Genomic DNA, 16855 nt, shown 5'->3' on the forward strand with positions numbered 1-16855 from the left:
GAAGAAAATGGGTTTTATATTTATTTATTTATAAACCATGCACACGTGTGGCTTGCACACCAGAGCAGCTTACTATACAAAATCTGCCTCATATTTTAACTCACAAGCCAAATATCTTTTGAGTCATATCATCCCATCCACTTATAAACTGGCATCAGCTACTTGAAATCAGGGGGAAATTCTGCTTAAAAAGCCATGGTGAAATATTGACAGGTTTCAGAGTAACAGCCGTGTTAGTCTGTATTCGCAAAAAGAAAAGGAGTACTTGTGGCACCTTAGAGACTAACCAATTTATTTGAGCATGAGCTTTCGTGAGCTACAGCTCACTTAATCGGATGCCCCCTATTTAGCCTTGCTGCTATACCTATTTGAAACACAAAGATCATCCCACAGATGGGATCAGATACTGGTTCCATTGAAAGTCAATGACAAAACTCTCTTTAATTTTAGTGTGAGCAGGATTGGACCCAAGATTAGGAAATTTATTTTTAAAAAGAAAAAATTACAAGCAAAGGGAATTTGGTAGGCATAAGGGGCAAAGCTAAACTACAGTCCGTGCTACCTGGAGGGGAAAGTGGAGGGAATTAAGCTAATACAGCTGCGTGATAGCAAGTTAATGCTGTTTTGAGCGATAGCAACTTGCTATTGTCAACAATCCACACCATGGCTTAACAAAATGTACATTACAAGGGATATATAGGAAACAGTGGAGAATTGTGTGGTCTTCAGGTCAGACTGCAAAGGAGGGACACAAGATTGTGGCACATCTACTGTTGTATATGCTATGGCCCTTGGTACGGTACTGAATCTGGCATCTCTGTGGCAGCACGGTGCTTTCCATCTTCCCCACTCCAGATTACTAAAAACAACTTCTTTTTTTTTCTCCTGACTGGATGGCATGATATGTATTCGTTTAGGGGCCAATCCTGCAAACACTTATGCATGTGATATATTCATCACAAGTTTATGCCACATATGTCGTCAACCTGTTCCATCACTGTTACATCTTATCACCCTTAAGCTATTTTTGGGTGAGGTATTCTTTTCCATGCACTAAGATGATGTAACCTGACTGAATAAAACACAACAAAATAAAGATGCACAATAACATTTTATGTGGTACAAACAAACAAAATATGAACGAGGTGGTAATTGCAAAATGATTTGTTCCGATACCAGCCAGTCACTTTGCCCACTGGTGGCTCTTGTCATACGTAGACACTGAGCTGCAATACTGGTACTAAAAATCCTTAAAAAGGAACTCGACACTTCCAATGAGGTTCTAATGATGTATGTAAATCAGCTGCCACATCCACACTGTCACCACTTCAGCTGAAAAGAAGGGCAAATAGCTTCCTCAGTAGCTGCTGGAACAGTCAGCTATGCTGTGATTGGTACCCTACCCTCTTTTTTCCCTGGAAACTCAGCGTGTCAGCTCTTTCATGTACCCTTTCTCTTCCAAGAATGTATCTTCCCATTCCTTCAAATTAATCTGGAGCTGGGCCCTCCCATCTGTCAGTTCATTTTTTTCTCCTTCAGGCCCATTAGTCTCCCTCACAAACTTTATTCAGATTCTGTTCTATTCTATATAGGTTTTATACTGTGATCATCGCCATAGTATCTCAGCGCCATCCAGCAGATTATTAAGTAACGTGACTAACATTCATCACATGCTTTTTCTCTCATCTTCTCCCCAGGGGGAGAAGTGTGTACGGTGGACTGTTTTGTTCTGGATATATAAAATATGTGTTTGTTAAAGAAGGCAAAATCAAATCAATGCACCTTGCACTTAAAGCAGAAGATGGTGAGGTTTGTGATGGGGCTTAGTTCTTGTAAGAGTTCATTCCAGAAGTCTTGGACTGGCCTCTTGAGACAGCCCTGTCTCCTGCACCGACAAGATTTGCCCTTATTGCAGGAAGTTCCACAGTGCCAGAGGAGTGTAGTTGTTGACCATGGTCTTCATCACAGAGCTTTAGTCGATTTTTCTAGATATCCTGGGCCTGGGCTTTCAAACGCCTTGAAGATAAGGACCGAGACCTTGAACTTGATTTGGTATTCTATGAGAAGCCAGTGAAGGGAGGAGAGGACAATTTGGAAGTGTCCGTGTTAGCCAGTGTGGCTGAGGAGATGGGCTGTAGCATTCTATACTAGATGGACTTTCCTAAACATTGAAGGTTTCATGTGCATTGCTGTAGTCCAGTTTAAGGGTGATGAAGGCGTGAATAACTGAGGCCAGGTGGTTGTTTGCCTCTTTCCTGATCTTTTCACTCTTGCTGATTTGTGCAAAGTCTTTCTCACACATTGGAGAAAAAACCAGTTCCTTTTAGCTAAGATTTTAAGAACCAGATAAAAGCAATAAATAAATAAATAAAAGCTTATCTCCAGACAGAGAAAAAGACTCTGTGTATATGTATGTGTCTGCAAAATGCTAGTATATTAATATGAAATTAGTAAATATTACTATCCTATCAAAGATATTTCACCAAAATTTGTCACTGAATCCTAACCCTCTAGTACAGATCTCCGTTACTTCAGTTAGCGTTACATCCATTTATGCCATTGTAAACTTGCCCATTTTGTATAATCCATAACTGAGGTGATTATTGATAGTGGTTCATGCCCTCCTTACCTTTCTCTTGGTCGTCCACTTCCATAGAAGCGTCTATTACTTAGGGCCTAATTTTATGATCTCAGTCAAGCAAAATTCCAGTTAATTTTCATGAACATGGACATCAGTGGGTGTTTTTCCTTGATGGAGGGTTGCTCAACTTGGTTCTTCCTTATTTTAAGTGTTTACATAAGAACATCACACCAGAAACTAAGTTAGCAGTCCTGCTTCTAGCCCTGATTCTGCAGCCTGTTCCCTGTGAGCAGATCTTTGTGCCCAGCAATGCCCCATTACAGTCTGAGTTTCGCATGTGTAGAACAACTTGCCCAAATGGAGTGAAGTCAAAAAATCATTGATGTTTTGGGTGAGTTATGGGGATGGTACATGGTGACCTGGATATCTTGCTTGGTTATAATCTTCTAGTTAGATGTGGGAGATTCAGATGAAAAAGAAGATAAATGGGGAGGATTGATTGTTTTAAATATATATTATATATTCAACACTAACTGTTTTCTTGTATTGTAATTTCACATTTACTGGGTTATCATTATGTATTTTAACATTTGCCATTGTTTGCTACCTTCCAAAACTAAATTATCATAATTTGCTGTTATATAGTCCACTGAGAAAGTTAATAGTGTTCTCAATGACGTTAATGACGACAAAACTGCCACTGATTTTAATAGAAAGGATTAGTGGTGAAGGAGGAAAAACCCCAGAAAATGCCCCTTTAGCAAAAGCACCATCTGATTCTCAGATAACAGCCCTCATAAGCCAACTGTTTGCCAGAGTCACGTTTTGTTCCATCCTTCCACAATCCAGACTGGGACGACAAATTGTATCAACAAAGAGGCATGACATTAGCCTTGCGTATATTTTCAACAGCCTTCGTATTACCATGGCAACAATAGTTTTAATTATGGAGAGCCAAAATGATAACTTGTATATCAGATGTGGCTCAGTTTTCCCTGTGGACAAAACTCTGATTAGACATTTGAGAAAAGCTTTGTATCTTGGTTTTCCTCCCAGGCTGGATTTTATTATCTGCTTTAACAGACAGCTGTTTTGCTCATGGTATGAACTTAGTGAAGCTGTAGCAAGCTGAAGAGCTGCTGGACAGTGGCCCTTTAGAAGACAAACTGACCCTTTTGGCTCAAAGGCAGTTTGGTATAGCAGTAGCTGGTGCATTTAAGAAGAGTCATCTCACTAAAGGGTTGCTTTTGGCTTCCCTTTCAACCACTGGGGATCTAGATATTTGGGAAAAGCCCTGTATGAAGTGATGTCTAATAATCATCCTTGGCAACAGTCAAGATTCTGCTGTGGGGACAAACAAGTAGTTCCGTTACTGCACTAGACATGGAAATTCACAAATCAGAGTCACATTCAAATCAGGGCTATAAAGTGGAAATAAATTAAGTGTATAGTATGTGTGTCTGGGTGATGGCATGGGGGGGTCATGAATGGTTTCCTTCACTGATGCAGTTCTTAGCTTACTCAGTTTTTGAGCCATGCCCTATACCAGAGATGATAGCTAACATGTACATAATCCAGAGATCTCACATTGACCCCAATAGAGTAATGCCCTGAAGAGAATCTTGCTGGTTTCTTCATTTTTAAGATAGGCAGAAAAGATAATTAAATTGCCAGGTAGGTTAATGCTAATCACTACCTTCATTTTTTTTTTAACCACTTGAGTAGATCTTTGACGTATTCATGAATTATTACTGGTAGACAGTGACACTTGGTGTTATAGTGGGATTGACTTTTCGTTGTGAACTTCCTCACAGTGGTAAGGAACAGAGAAGTCAATAAATCAATAGAAGAGAATCCCAAGCACCCTTTAACCTCATCTACAAATGGTTTGACAGACTGATATTTTCTTGTAAATTTACTGAGTGACGGCCTGATCCAGTATGGTGCTGAGTGTCCCCAGCTCTCCTCCTAGTAGTTGAGAAATGGAGTATTCAGCACCTTGCCAGATCACACCGTTAACTAGCCATACAGTTATTCAAATTCTAGTTTCTGAATGCAAGAGCATCAACAAACAAGTAGGCTGATATTTGGACTCAGTGAGTCTCTGATCTTCTCTTTTACTCTGTTGAAACAGATATTAAAACGTAAAATTCCGTACAAGTATTTCACTAGTAGCTGAACTGTTCGTTTCATTTGTACTTTGCTAAATTTAAGAAGACTTGCCTGTAAGATCTTGGAATTTCAGATAATTAATTAAGCATTTGTGTGAAAGGAAAGAGGGTTTTTTGTGGGGGAGGGTTACTGTTTGGTTTAATAAGATTTCACTATAAGAGTGGCATTGCAAGTCTGTCAGTCCCAGCTTTGCCGCATATGTGTAGCTCTGTGCTTTGAGACCCTTGAAATGTCTGTTTTTAGGACATCAGCAGGGGGCTAATGAAAAGGCTTTGTTGATTTTAGCGAATTGCAAGCCACTGTAGCCAAAATAAATATAATCTGCTTTTTGGATTAGTTGTCACAGATGATTTTACCTACTAACAGTGATTAAAGGACCCTGGTGGACCAGAAGCATAGCCGTTCTCTGGTGACTCTTGGTAAAATAGCAATAAACAGAGTAAATAAAGACTTTGGGCATTAGTTATCTTTAATAAACAGTGACACTGCATATGATGTTTGGAGGTACTTCAAAGACCTGCATCGTGTACAGGAGTGTCAACCTTTCTAGCGCATAGAGCACTGGTCACATTAGATGACTGAAAAGACTATCTGGCACAAATAAGACAATGTTCCCATGCTTCTTTTGTTAAATTATGAAGACTGAGAGTCACCCATCTAGAACTGCCAAACAAACTGAACACCTTGTGGAAACATTTGCCACTGATCCACTCTCAACCTGCAATGGACTGTAGGAATAAACTTAAAAATTCCTGCAACTAGAGGGATTACAGCAGGAAAATGAAGGAAGTGTTAAGTACTTATGTAATTACGTAACCTTCGAACCACTGTAATTCCATCCAGTTAATGAACAAGACCAATACTGTTGCCTTTCACCTTAGCGTTTATAAGCTGATGAAAAGAATTACTTGCCTTTGCCAACACCTTTTATCCCCTGTATTTCCCCAGAAATAGTAAGTGGGTGAGTTCTTTGATTCCATTAACATTTGCTGGGAGAAGCAGGGGTTCTAGCTGAGGGTCTTCCAAAACCACTTCATGTTAGCAGCGGCTCTTCCTCAAAGTACAGATGTAACCAAACTGGTGTAGCCATCATTCTCCTGTCCTCTCTTCTTACGATGAAAGTTTTAATAACACTGAGTGTTGGGTGTGTAACTAGGACTAATGGAATGAAATTGTGCAGGGAAATGTTTAGGCTGAATACTAGGAAGAAAAGTGAGTCAAAGCAGTCAGTGGACTAGTCTCCCAAGGGAAGTGTTGGAAGCCCAGTCTCTTGGGAGTTTTACAATTAGACAGCAAAAAACAGAAGAATATGTCCTGTTGGGAACAATCCTACTACAGCAGGGAGATGGCCTGGATTATCTAATGGGTCTTTCCATTTTAAACTTTTATGAATCTGTGTAGATTCTGTTGCTGTCCACAGCACCAGCGCATACTATTCTGATGAATGGAAAGAATGCTGCTAAAGATACCTTTGTATATGACAGGCAAGGAACCCATAACTCTTAAGGGATTAAAACACCCTAAGGGCTGGATACTCATCTTCACTTTAGTTTTTCATAGCTGTTGTTTATTTGATTTAGTTTGTGGCTATAGTTTTTTGATGCATAGAGCCAGATCCTCAGCTGGTGACTTCAGCTGATTTACTCCAGCCTGGGATCTGGCCCATATACTCTACATGAGCTTGAAATGTTTTGAGACTTCTTCCTTGCTCAGTGCCTTAAAAAGTGCATTAGAAACACATATTATTGCTTTATTTTCTTGATGAGATAATTAAAAAAACTGTTTTAGTTCAAACAGGAATTAATTCAGTGAAATCTTTTGGCCTGTGTCATTGCAGGAGATCAGATGAAATGGTTACAATGGTTCCTTCTGGCCTTTAAAATCTATGGAAAAAATTATCTCATGATTTAGACTTGTAGTGACACTCACCAAAGGCCTGATCCTTCAGTTGGTCTGAAGTCAATGGAAGTTTGGAAAGTTCCCTGATGGCAGAATTCAAGTCTTGACTGCACATCTTCTTTGTTAAAAATTAGGACTAACTCCAGCTCATCAGTTTTGCTCACAGCTGAAGAATCTATTAATTGTAATTAGTGAGTTTAAAAAAATAATTAACTTTGGTGTTCATTGCTATCTTTGGGCCAGATTCTAATGCTCCTACTCATTTTGGATACCATCTTATTCTACCGTTGAGTCCATCTTTGGTATAAAATGCTACTCGGCATGAGTAAGAGTATCAGAATCCGGCCCTTTAATTGTTGAATAGCACAGTGGTAGAAGAGCTTTAGATAAATAGACAGACATTGCTTTGGGCAAAATCATTGGGCTAGATTGTTCCCAGTCCTGTGCAATGGAATATTAGTGCAGGGAGGGCACAAGGGCTTTCTCAGATTCCTTTGCTCAACCGTATTCTTAGTCCTCGTGCTTCTCAGTTTCAGGGGCCGTGACCCTCCTGATGCTGGGAATCTGAAAGGCTTTTTCTGTGTCAGTTATCTGAGCTGAGCTAGCACCTGGTGGAATACACGGTGCCCCCTGGGAAAGGGGGGAAAGCATTGTTTGCTGCTGGTGTGTGTATTCCTGGAGGCATAGTGGCACAATGTCTGCAGGATTGGCCACCAAAGCATGCCTTTCTATGGGTTGCGGCTTATAAACCATAATAGAGTTCTCAGTCTCTGGGTTTGGTTTGGTTTTTGTTTGATTTTTAGTTTACAAACAATTTTACCCTTACATAGTATTTATTTGGGACATGCCGGCATTACCCACCGCAACTTGACATGCTGGCAGTGACACATACAACAGCGCTCATTAAAATAAAAATTATACAGGTGCTCTGTGAGATTCCCATGGAAGTTTTATGTGGGAGATGCGTACATCAAATTGGAGTCTCATTATCCTACCAGCTACTGACAGGTGGGCAGGGTCTGTCTGGGCAAACACTTCAAGCTTCTTCCGATTCAAGTGAAACCATGAGTGTGTGTGGTGGGAGAGGGAAGCATCCCCGTTTTCCTCTGCTAGTGGCTGATCCTGTATTCATAGGTGGAATTTATGAAGAAACTCATTTCCCAAAGTGCACTGTAGTGCTAAAGCAAAAACTTCATGGTAGAGAACTGCTGCAAGCCTGCATCACAATCATGCCAGTTTTCCAGAGCTCCAGACTGATTGATTTTATTTTTTTTGTTTGAAAGTTTAAAGAACAGAAAATAAAATGACAGTTTATTAAATGGACAAGAAAACCAACTTTTGGCTTGTTTTTGCCTTTTGAGCCACAGTCTGCATTAAAAAAAAGGGGGGACTGTAGGGAAGTTGGAGCCCCCAACAGAAATTGTGACTGACTTAGGTAGAATTTCTTCTGGGGAGATTAGTACCTCTTTGCCCAGCTAGCTCCACTGGCTGCTGTCGGAGGAAAGAGGGGCTGGACCATTTATAGAGAGAATGTATGATGGGGTAGTATGGATAAAGGTTTTACTGGAATGAGTTTCCAACAGCTACACTTGTTACCAGTGGTGAAGCCATGAGTGAGTTAGGAAGGCCATCCCAAGCAAGTGCTGATAAAACCTTCATACTGCACCAAACCATATTGCATTCCACACAAGCCACACATCACCAGAAAAAATGATTTCAGGAATGTTTTGGATAGCTTGTAAGGGAATTATTGGGACAATTTTTTTGTATCCTTCACCTTTGAAATCCAGGCTCCCTTTGTTACCATGAATCTAGCTGTACCGGGTGCAGAGGGACCCATATAAACCTTTAAAATAATCAAAACCACTTGTTTATAGCTAAAAATGACATTATTTTAAGGTAGGATATCTTGGGACCTTATAGAGCGAGAAATGAATGCTGGGGACCTCACTGGAAAGCTGAGTATCTCTTTTTAAGCCTTTCATTTCTAGCCTGCGTAGCTGTGAGATACAGTTATCTATTGATTTATTTTACTTGTATGTCCCACATTATAGTAGTATCTGAGCACCTCACAAGACCCCCCCTTTGAGGTAGGAAAGTACAGTTACTGTTAGCTTAAATTGTCACTAGTCCAGGACTGAATATTGTCTGTTTCAGCTTCAGACCAGTGTAATTTTGGAGGGAAATTCAATATGCAGCTGAAAGAAGGGAACATTTTCAGAGAAGGTTTACGTAAAATAATTATTATAATAATGGTGGCTGGTGAGCAATGCAGTGTCTTGGAATGTTAGACACAATCCTGGTAGGAGATGGATTAGTGACACAGCAACTAAGACTGTCAAAAGTGCCTCATATGTTTTATAGATCACATGAATATCACCGTTATATATGTAGTCTCCTGATCGACTGAGTGCCAGATGATTGATTCTGAGCTACGTAGTCTCAAACTATCATTCTTAACACTTTTTTCTTAATGAAGGTCATGGGAAATCCAGGTAATGTTTGTGCTGATATTTTGTTGATCATTCAGATTAAACAAATGATAATAATGCACATATACTTATTCAAACCCTTCGCTGGAGAGCTGCAAATGGTACACTAGCAATATTCTGAAGCATGCAAACAAAAAGAGAGAGCGAGAGATGCAGGGCAAAAAGCACAAGGGAAGATTTTTTTTTTGTAAAGGATATTTTATGATAAGGCCATGTTTGAAGTGATGTCACCTTTTTTATTCTTTGAATTCAATTGCCTTTCTGAAGCTCGATATATGTATTCTCATGTGCAGCAAAAATGTTACATCAAAGGTTAATGTTTGAATCCAGGCTATTAAAAAAAAGAGGGAGATAGGGCATGGGGAGAAGGGAGAACCCTCAAATGACTAAAAGTTCTTAAAAGTAAGGTATAAAAGAAAATAACTGTCTTCCTCCCCTGACAAATAGTTCAAAAAGTAGCCAGCAGTTTGAATCTGGTCTGTCACATTGCATACAAATGAATATACTGTCACTATCAGTTTCCTTTGAAAGTTTGTGATCTTATCTTCTGTGGTAAAGGGCATGTGACAGAATCAGGGCTCCTATTCTACTGAATGTAGTCAGAGTCCCGATCTATTAAAATAGTTGTGACTGATTTCTTCTCTTAATATTACCTTGCTACTATTTTTTTTTCACTCCCCTTCAACAATTTTCTCCACTATGGGTTTATTTCTCCAAACTGATAGATTTCTTTTCTAATAAGGAAGGGAAAGTTAGATTCCTTACTTGGGAGTATCTAGCTAATGCTGTACATTACTGTTTCTCAATCAGTAATACTTGTGTGCGTATTTCCTCCTCTCTGCCCCACTTGACTTTGTTCTAGTAAAAATATGTGAGTAAAATTGAAATATTTAAGGAAGGAAGTTTTCACTGAACATGAAATACCCATGACAAGTTACTTGGTGCATTCTGGCAATTAGTTTCAGCTTCATTTCTTTCCTGGTCAACTTTAAACAGGAGAGTCAGAGGTGCAGGGCCAGCATTGATAAGGGACAGTAGAGAATGGGAAAATATTTCCCCCACCCGACACTCCGAACCCCTATATTGTCCCTAGGTCAGAAATTCAAGTGCGGGATTAACTAAATAATTCGCCTGATCCCCCACTATTGAAAGCAATAGAAACCTTGCCACTGACTTCAGTCGTGTAGGATCAATAAAGGCCTAACCCTGCTCCTGTTGCAGTCAATAGCAAACTTCCACTGACGTCACTGGTGTAGGATTGGGCCCTAAGTGGTTGGCTATGAGGGGTGCTAAGCATCTAGAACCTCTTCAATGGGAATTCTGGCTATACAGCACCTCATGAGATCAGGCCCCCCAAAAAAGTCCCTCAGTCCTGCATTGTCATTGCTGGGCTGTTCGATGAATTCCTACTAAAGCCATGGAGCCCCCACTGGCAAATTGTTTGAGGCAACAGATGTCCCTGTGAAACTGGTGGTCATGCTTGGGATGGAGGGAAAGAGATTTTGCACTGATTTTATTTGTCTGTTTTTCTGAGTATGTGGGGTCCTAATGGCTGAAGCATCACCGCCTTTCTGTGCAAGTACATAAGTTACGTGCTAAATACAGGAGTAACTGGGCAAAATGTACTGGCCCGTGAAATACAGGATATCAGATTAGATGATCTAATGGCCCCTTGAGGCTGTAAACGCTCTGAATCTTTGAGTCTATGTAAAAAAGTGAGGCCTGCTTTCCCCACAGCCTTTCAAACAATGAGCTGTACAATAGAGAACCAGAAATAAACCACCCCCCGCAACAAATAAAAAACAAACCCTATCAGCTGCCCACTTACCAGAGTCCCATCAATGCAAGCTGCTCACTGTTGTTACTACTAGAGGACTGACAAGTTGCATTTACGCATTTATGGACAGCTTGTTGGCTGTGCTTCTGTCACCGGTGCATACCCGTTACGCTGAACATGAGTAACAAACTGAGAGAGACTGAAAGAAAGCCTGGAGCATGCCGACATGGCTGGGAAGTACAGCTGGGTTAAGTGAAACAGCAAGTCATTTGCAGTGATTGTAGTGAGAGCCATTTCATAGACAGAGCAATTTTGTTCTTCAGTGATTTTTAACACTGCTAGCAATTAGACCTGTTTACATGGTAAAAATCCCTTTACATGCTAAGGCAGCTTATGTGAGTTCATCCTGACAGAAAATTATGTAACTGTTTGTATGAAAGTGGCTTCGGGGCCCTATCCAACTGCCACGGAACTAATTGGAAATGTTTCCATTAGGCCCATGGGTCCTGGTTTAGCAAAGTACTTAAGCACATGCTTAAGTGCTTTGCTGATTTGTGGGCCCTAATGAGTAAGGTTTCATTGAATGTCAGTGCAGTGTACATCTACCAATGTGATATATGCCATCATGTGCCCCCAGTGCCCCTCTGCCATGTACATTGGCCAAACTGGACAGTCTCTACGCAAAAGAATAAATGAACAAAAATCTGACATCAGGAATCATAACATTCAAAAACCTGTAGGAGAACACTTCAACCTCTCTGGCCACTCAGTAAAAGACTTAAGGGTGGCAATTTTGCAACAGAAAAGCTTCAAAAACAGACTCCAACGAGAAACTGCTGAGTTTGAATTAATATGCAAACTAGATACCATTAACTTGGGTTTGAATAGAGACTGGGAGTAGCTGGGTCATTACACATATTGAATCCATTTCCCCATCTTAAGTATCCTCACACCTTCTTGTCAACTGTCTAAATGGGCCATCTTGATTATCACTACAAAAGTTTTTTTCTCCTGCTGATAGCTCATCTTAATTAATTAGCCTCTTACAGTTTGTATGGCAACTTCCACCTTCTCTGTATGTGATATATATAATCTTCTTACGATATATTCTATTTTATGCATCCAATGAAGTGGGCTGTGACCCACGGAAGCTTATGCTCTAATAAATGTGTTGGTCTCTGAGGTGCCACAAGTACTCCTGTTCTTTTTGAGGAATTGGGTAGAATCCCTTTAAATAATTTGTGAGCCCCCTAGTGGCCCTCACTGTCTTCTGAATTCCAAATGCCCCCAGAACTCTGCCGGAGCAGCAGTGTGCACAAGATAGGCCTTGCTTATTGAATATAGTTTGTAACTAGAGCCGTTTGGACCCCACTGTGCCCTTGTGATTCTTCATAAAGAGCAAAAGACACAGCAGTTAGTAATAAGTAATGATGGCTGAAAAGCCTTAGATTTGAATAGTGATTGTGCCTGAGGAGCCATCCAACTATGTGGATCTTTTTTAATATGAAAATCATCCAAATCAGAGTATCATTTATGATTTCTCCAAAGAGAACCCTCCAGTGTGCACATACAGAGGGCAGTGTCCTCAGCTGGCGATCGCATGGGAGGAGACGAAAAGTTGGGCACATTGACTCCTTTCTAACAGATCCATTAGTTCAGCATTGCCTGTGCTGTTTCAGCCCTGGGGCATTAAAAGGCCAGTAACAGCAGGACCAGAAGGTTCCTGTCCATCTGCAAAATTTGGAGAATGGGTACTGCCTCGGATCTCTCCAGCATTCCTTACTTGGATTTAGTAGGGAGCAGGCCTACCAGTCAGCCTCGAAACAAAGCAGGAGTAAGAAGCTGGCCCGCTGACTGGCCTGAAAAGATCTGGGAGGGAGAGAGGGGCCAAATGGGGGAGGAATCGGGCATGTGGGACATGGTAGAAGATCATTGTGATGCCCCTTCCACAGTCACCGCTGAACACTACTCAAGGTAAATCTGTGTGTAAAGAACCTAGACCTGCTGGGGGAAGGACAAATGGAATAACATGAGTCTTCTCCACTTCCTGAATGCACATCTTTCTTCCCCATTGTTACTGGATCCCGAATCCCTTCCTTTCCTTTTCAGATCCACTGTATGATGAGCATCATTTCACTCCTCCCCTATAGCACATGATTCCCAATCATATGGGTAGGATTTTATTTTTTGGACAGAGAGAAATAAGAGAAGATGGGGTGGGAGTTGGATGGGGAAAATAATTATATTAAGGATTTGACAGTCAAAGACTACCTCTTGAATTTGATTATCTAAATCTAGCTGCTTTGCATGGAGCAGGCAAGATGTGGATATTTTGAAAACTTTGGCTATTTTATTATAATAATAATAATTTAAATATTTTCAAGCTGTTAGCCAAAGGGTACAATTTTTCTTTCCTGTGCCATTATATATGCAAGTCCAATTGATAAACTGAAATGTACTGGGCTATAATTATTCTCCCCTTTAGCTTTAATGAGGAGATCGGTGTGCTCTTTGATGGGAGAATATATGTTACAAACAGTAACGCTGAAAGTCAAGACAAGTGTAATCTGCTTACTGTAGTCTGTGAATCCTCACCATGTGGTTGTTATCTGCAGTGCATGTTTATATAAAGATGTTCGTAAAGGGATTTAATTTAATAGAATAATGGTAACTGACACAATATGAAGGTACTCAGATAATACAGTGATGAGAGTCTTATAAATACCTGGATGGATGATAAAAATATGAGCTACTACGTTTCAATTAACAGTATATAAGTGAACTATAAAAATAAATTCACAGCACCACTCAATTTGTATTTAAAGAAAGTCTTCTGGTTATTACCAAACTAGTGTCGGCCAGTTGGCTTTGGAGACAGCGTAGTGCTTAGAACTAAGCACATGCATAAGTCTTCACAGAACTGAGGCCCCCATCTTGAAACTGCCTCTTTGTGGGCAGACACCCATTAACATCAGTGGGGCTCTGCATGGCTGTACTTGTGAGACTAGAGCCTAATTTAGTCAGTGACCATACAAACAATCTCTTGAAGGCCAGCTAGTATGCTGAGCTTTACACTCAGTGCAAGGTATATACTACATCCTTCGCATGTGGAAGAATATTCTTCTGTGAAGGCATAAAACCAGGAACTGAAGTCTTATTCAGAGCTCCACCGCGCATGTCTCCTGGAACTTTGGAGGAGTCATGTGCACTGTGTGCCTCAGTTTCCTTACCTATAAAAGGAGGCTAATGATACCTCCTTCTCAGGAAAGCTTTAAAGCTAGGCTAATTTATGCTCATAAAGCATGTTGACAAAAAGCAATGTACAACAGCTGAAATTGCATTAGATTTTTTATGAAAAAGAGTGAACATAAAATTAAGATTTTAAAAAAAACTTTAATACAAATGTGAATCTAGTATTTAGTATTTCAAATGATGAAAGAAGCAGCAATAGATCTCTCCGTGGCCATAATTTATTACTTCTCAATCAGCCTAATACATCTAAGGAACATACCACGCTAGTGTCTAGGTGCAGAGAGAAACTGGTCACCTTTTGGAGCTTACTATCCAACAGAACATATATACTTGTCCTGGCTTTTCCTAGCAACCTGTTTTTAAGTGCGTGGTAAGGTAGTGGGCTACAGCGCCCGTACTAGGGTATTTTTTTTCTGATTCATTGTGACTTCTGTCCTTGAGACCAGAATGTGAGTGCGCAGAAGACAGCAAAAAGTTGATAGCAAGTAATATGCTAAGTGACATTGCCCTCCTCACCCAATTACTTGAAAGCCTTTGGGTTACAGAGCTCTGACATCATGCAAAGTTTATTTATTTTTTTAAATATTTAACCTTTTTGAAGTTAATGTATGTATATCTGATTTATTATCCATACCGAGGATGGTGAAGTACATGGTTCAAGACTCTGATATAAAATTCAAGTGTCAGGCACAATCTGCTTTAAAAAAAAAATAAAGGAACTTGTTCTTCAATGCAGAAAGACTAAGGTGGAGATGAGGGGATCTTCACTGGATATTAGTATTAATTATTATTTTAATGCCGGTCTCACTCATATTTTGAATCAAGTGACTGTACTGATAAAGGATGAGCCTTGACTTCTGTTCATACCTTATGGTTACTAGTAATACTGGGCTCACAAATTGCTTAGAAGCTTTTCTGTTCTTCTGTTACAGTTTCCTCGTTCCAGCAGTTTCATCACAAATGCAGCATCTCCCTCCTAATGCTGTGCAGGTTGATAAAACAGTTGCCGAGCTGGAGTCCCTAAAGAAATTATTAATTATCTGGTTAATGTGCATCAGGCTGTGGGAGTGTGAGATTAATCACCAGTGCTGGGATGTGTTGCTGAAGTGGATTTTGGTTTTTCGTCTCCTGTCACTCGGTAATGGCTTTTCCTTCCTTCACCATCAGGTGAACAGGTGCGGAGATGCTGTATTTTCATTTTCCTGTAGTCAGTAACAGCCGGTGGCCAGGAGATGCCTTTTTCAGTCCTGCTGCATGAGCAGTTTACAACATGGAGTGCTAGCTGCTCAGAATGTTCCAGCTGCAGGAGATTCTCCTATAGCGGCAGCAATGGTCCCAGTCTTCTCAAATACACACATGCATACACACACATAGGGAGAGGCACCAGAAATCAGCACAGAACCAGGGTCTGATTCTGATCTCACTTATACCACTTCTATGCTGGTGTAACTCCACTGGCTTGAAAGGAGTTACTATGAGTTGTAAATTACACTGAGGGGTACCTCGGAGCACAATCAGGCACCTGAAACATATGTGGGTGCTGGATCATGTCTGTATTCAAATCTTATATGGATGTACTGTACTTCAAAAGGAAGTTCACCAGCACCTCCTTATGTTTAATGAAATAAAACAAAACTCTGCTCCTCCAAAGATAGCTATTATACCTCTGTACTTGAAAGACCCGAAGAGACAATGGGATTATGAGGAACCTTTTCCCCCAAATCACAGACTGAAGGAGGTTCCTTGATAAACCTTATGTGTGTGTCTCGTGGACAACATAATCAGCATTAAAGAAAATATGTTTAATAAATATTAACCTATGAGTGAATGAATCAGACTTCTCTTCCCATGGTGGGAGAGTCAGTGGGGGTCCTCATCAGAATGTTAGATTAGGGATTAAGGCACTTCAGCTGCATTTATGCTCATTAATCAAGAGCGGTGGCCAGGCTAAATAAGGAAGTCCTGCAGTTACTTTGGAGCCCCCTGCTGGATAGCACAGATTTGTCCCACACCTCGCGGTGACCTGAATCTTTCAGCTGGAATAGCTGCTCTTTAAAATTTACAGTTGTGAATGGTATAAAGATTGGGTTGATATTCCCCCCCCCCTTCTTTTTTAGTGGAACAGTGATCCAGGTGCCTCCATGGAAGACCCACCAAGGGGGAAATCCTTTTTTAGTAATAATTGATGAAGGAAGAAAAAAAGATGGTTAGAGAAAAAGCCTGCTTACCTTAGAAGAAAGGTCCTGAAACTGGAACTACTTGCATTAGGAATGCAAGAAGGGATGGTCTCCTACTTAGGAAGAAAGGGAGGTTGGGGACAATAGCACAGCACCCATTCAAACAGCAGGTGCCTGATGGATAAAAGCGAAGACTGAATCTCTTTCATGGCCCTCTACCCCTAATTAAATAACAAGTTATAAATTGTATAATTAATCATGATTAAAATAGCCCCCAAAATGCAGCACTAAAACAATTTTAAATTCTAGTAATTTGGAGCTATTCCTGCATAATACTGTAAACATTTAATGTAAAGGTTCCCAGCCTTCCCCCCCCTTCCCAAACCTCAGGTAATGGCTTAAATTGATCTAGCTCTATTGACATCAGTAGAGCTGAGAATCAAGCCCCATTTTTAACTGTCCCCTTGACAATGCTGCAGAACACCCTTTTGGGATGGGTATGTAT

At 40.4% G+C, this 16855-nt stretch overlaps 1 protein-coding gene across 16 annotated transcripts in view; it reads left to right on the top strand.

Annotated features, from left to right (window-relative positions):
• The window catches only part of ESRRG (estrogen related receptor gamma), a 542942-nt gene that overhangs the window by 184345 nt on the left and 341742 nt on the right, over positions 1-16855 (top strand). The gene's annotated exons all lie outside the window — the stretch shown is intronic.

The sequence above is a fragment of the Lepidochelys olivacea genome, assembly GCF_965140295.1.
Source record: "Lepidochelys olivacea isolate rLepOli2 genome assembly, chromosome: 3".
NCBI classification, from domain to species: Eukaryota; Metazoa; Chordata; order Testudines; family Cheloniidae; genus Lepidochelys; species Lepidochelys olivacea.